Genomic DNA, 4,025 nt, shown 5'->3' with positions numbered 1-4,025 from the left:
ATAATATAAACTAAGTGTATGGTATGCAAGGGATCGGATCGAGTGAGCCAACAACTTTATTCGACTTTGATGGAAAAAATAATGTAGTCGACTGGTTTGGTTTGGTTTTGTTATATATCTTGCATTTGTATTGGGGTCAATGTTTGGAGTTTGTATAATATGTATGGACATTTCTTTGAGTCCACTGATGAATGATTTCCGTTTTGCCAAAAAATTCTTGTCATAGACGATAGTGATGAGCGATTCTGAATTTGGAGAATAAGAAAAACGATCGTTATCAAAGCGATTAGAGAGTGAAATAGGTTACATGGATTTTTTTAGGTTTAAATGGAATTATCCTTTTGCTACTAACGATTTTTTAGCTCAAAACAGAGTACAGTACCGTTTGGCAATGTTTGAAATTTTACTGTCAAAATATTTAAAGATAGGTATGTTTTGGCATTTTGTTCTTTTACCGTTTAGCGAGCAATGTATACATTATTAAAACGTGCAGTTTTGACCTTTTTGTACGAGAGAAGTTAATTTCTCCTAACCTTTGCATGCATATGATACTTTGGAAAATATATTGATGGCTTCCATTAAGTATCGAAGATGGTTAATCCAAATTTGAATTTTTTGTCCTTTTTTTTTTTTTTTTTATCTAAGAGGCTCTGCGTACATCCCCTTATATATACTCGGTAGTCGGTATAGTCTTATCCGCACCTGCCACTCGGTCATGTGATCTTTTGGATTACTCCATGGGTTTCTTACTCCATTATATCTGTCCAGTCGAGTTATTGACCTATGATAATTTAAAAGTTTTTGTAGAGAAGAAGATTTTTTTTTTATTTTTTCCTACATGCGGGCCTCATCTATTATAATTCTGATGATATTTCAAGATAATGATGGTATTTGTTGGGTGAGTATTAACCATATTATATGCCTAAAGAAAATGGCGTGTGACTATCTAGATAACCTAAAATGAAATAACATATTCATTAATTTTTTGTGTTCTTAGAAAGGATATGGTGGAGATCTATAAACTCATTCATGTTTTTTTCTTGTTTGTGGAGGGAGTTTTTGGGCGTTATCGACGCTGGTTGGGAAGTGGAAGGATTAAAAATGCTTGTGACATGAGAATTAGTCACTTTGTCTGATAAATATGTGATCAATTTTCATAAAGAAAATTAAGTTATGGTTTTGGAGGAGGCAAAATCGAACTGCTTATGAGTTCATAGGTAAAAATAATGGTCTTGGTGTCGACAAGGACTATACATATAAGGCTGTTACGGAGCCTGAAACGGCCCCTCAAGATTGGTAGTTACAATCATAGAGATCATTTGTCATGCTCGAACGCAAAAATAAAAATAAAAAAAAGGAAGCAGTTCTTGAAAAGAAAAAATCTTAAATTTGTTTTGTAGGAAAATACCAATAATTTATGAGTGTTGTGTATGAAACCCAGCCTGTGACTGTTGTCATTGGTTCAAGCGGTCGGGAATAACACTTTATGAATCGTTAATATATATGTATAACAATCAAAAACTCTAAATTGAACAATTTGGGATCTTTTACTGGTAATTTAGATATAATCATGGCGGAAACAGGTGCATAACATTAGCCGCCGATTTCAGAATGTTAGAAATATTAGGTTAGACCCGCGCTACGCCGCGGGATACATTTTATAACTATTTTAAAATATATTGAATTACTGAAAAATATAATTGTGTTTGAATTCCAATTTAAATTAAAAGAATTTCATTTTAAAAAAGTTGATCATATATAATCTGAACTCTAAAGTCATGCTCCATTAAACATGCTTCTCTTTAAAAAAAAAAGTCTACAAGATTAGTGTATAATCATATATCATACATTAATCACTCAATTCTAATTTTTTGACCCAAATGTCTTTGCTTTACAATGTCAGCCAGGAAGAAGTGAGAAGATTAAGAAAAAAAAAGCTTTTTTATTCTTAATTCTGCTTATCCATTTCTTTTTAGAGAAAATCTCCTTTAAAAAAAATTAAAGTGGCACTTGGACTTTGAACCTTCAAAGTTTTCAACTCTAATAATAAACTACTAAATGATTTTGTCACTTAAAATCTTGAAAATGGCTTATGTTTTAACAGTCCAAGAAGAAAAGTAAACTTAATGTTCCACACAATGGGCATTTGTCCAGAGCTTGTCATCTCCTATGATATATAATATCCATTTTGTATAGGAAAAAATACTACTTATAATTTAAGTAACGTATTTGAGCTGATGCATCATTCTGAAAGCACAAAACATACCTCTCTCTTCTCTAACCAAATCATCTCGACTCGTCAAGCCATAACCAAATCATTTTTTATTATTTTTTAAAACTTTTTATGTTTTATACTTTTTGAAATAGTTATTTTAAATATTGTTTAGAATAAAATATGGTCAATTTCTCATAAATACTATTAAAATATATATTTTTCTAAAAATACAATTCTTAGTTTTATTTTCTAAAAATAAAATTAAAATGTATTTTTCAAAATACCACAAAATTAAAATTAACGTTTTAATATTCAAAACTAAACCTTAAATCCTAAATACTATTAAATCCTATACCTTAAAAACTATACACAAAATCTACGATCTACCCAAACCTTTTTACACCTTAAAAATCAATTTTTGTGTTTATAGTATTTTTAGAAAAAATAAATTTTTGTGATATTTTTTGAAAAATAAATTAATAATTGTGTTTTTAGAAAAAATAACTTGAATTGTGATATTTTAAAGATCTATCATAATTAATAAAGTTTTGATGTGTTCAATGGTATTTTTTTTATTTTCGTTATGATTTGTTGCATCAATTTTTTAAATTACTCTAATCATCAAACCATAGACAAACAACATTTTGTTTTTTTTGTATAACTTGCCGGGGGTATCGAAGATTTTTTTTATATTTTTTAAGGAACAACATAAATATAAGAGAAATAAAAACCATGGGTGGCATCACTCTTATCCTACAAAAACAAACATATACAGAGAATGGATCAAAAATCTGTAGTCAGTAATTATCATAAGTAAAAAAGCATTATCGCATATGACAAAAATTGCATCTGAATGATTACAAGATAAACCAAAACGTGTAAAACAAACTGTAACTATCTTTACATTCTAACAATAAGTGATGTCATCTCTTAAAACACCGCACTTGTTGAACTTTCATGAAATCTATAGAGATACTAACCATTACATAACTGTCTTCTTTGAACTAATAGCAAACGCCCAACAATAGTGAATCCAACTTATGAAGAGTTCTTTAGAGATTAGAACAAACCAGATACTTGGCCACTTTCTATTAGGTGATAATACAGACTACAGAGTAATATTCTACACAAGCCTCTGAATATATTGATGGGAGTTCATAAGGAAACTATATAACACATGAATTTTTTTCAAGAAAATCGATTAAACTAAAGACCAGACCAGCAGAATTTAAGTGTCTAAAATATATCATAGAGAATTCTACCAGAAGAGCTTGTTTTTTTTTGGAATGAGTGTGTACAATAAAATCTCTTGAAGCCTCATTCATAAAAGAAGCCAAATTTCATCTTCCATTCCAGCAAGAAACACACAAGGACAAAAAGGGGCAAAACTAAGTTCAAACCAGTAACAAATAAGATAGAAAACTAATCCACTCTATCGTTTATGTAAATTTAGGTTAAGAATATGAAACCGACACCTTGCAGATAACATTTGCAATCTTCAAATCTTTTTCCAGTTCTCTTACCAAATTCATCTCCTTCACTGTCCAAAAGCGAATATATTAATATTCACAAAACCGAACGAACGTATATAGTCTTCTCAAGACATTGATTTTTTCGTAAGAGGAAAAAAGAAAGTCTTTTCAATTCAAGGTATGTGACCCATCTCTAAGCTTATCTCTGTAACTACCACACATCCCAGCTCAAAACATAAACCCACAAAAGCAATATCGAAAGAGTAATCAACTTTGTAATTCAAAGGGAGTTAGATTAATACCCCTTTCCGAGAATTGGGACGAGGAGCTAGCTCATG

At 30.1% G+C, this 4,025-nt stretch overlaps 1 protein-coding gene and 1 long non-coding RNA gene across 3 annotated transcripts in view; one reads left to right on the top strand and one right to left on the bottom strand.

Moving 5' to 3' along the window:
• Positions 1-220, top strand: part of LOC104718951 (probable cysteine protease RDL5) — a 3,809-nt gene extending 3,589 nt beyond the window's left edge. Inside the window, exon 5 of the mRNA XM_019234207.1 lies at positions 22-220. The gene's annotated coding sequence lies outside the window, so the exon portion shown is untranslated. The remainder of the gene's footprint in view (positions 1-21) is intronic.
• Positions 2,896-4,025, bottom strand: part of LOC104718936 — a 3,322-nt gene continuing 2,192 nt past the window's right edge. Inside the window, exons 3-4 of one of the 2 annotated variants that reach the window (XR_756481.2) lie at positions 3,691-3,755; positions 2,896-2,968 (exon numbers count right to left, since the gene is read on the bottom strand). This is a non-coding gene — a long non-coding RNA (uncharacterized LOC104718936). Of the gene's footprint in view, positions 2,969-3,452; positions 3,756-4,025 lie in introns of those variants that run through there. The other variant, XR_756479.2, reaches the window with a different exon arrangement.

This window comes from Camelina sativa, chromosome 2 (assembly GCF_000633955.1).
Source record: "Camelina sativa cultivar DH55 chromosome 2, Cs, whole genome shotgun sequence".
Taxonomy (NCBI): domain Eukaryota; kingdom Viridiplantae; phylum Streptophyta; class Magnoliopsida; order Brassicales; family Brassicaceae; genus Camelina; species Camelina sativa.
This window is presented reverse-complemented; position numbering and strand designations above follow the sequence as displayed.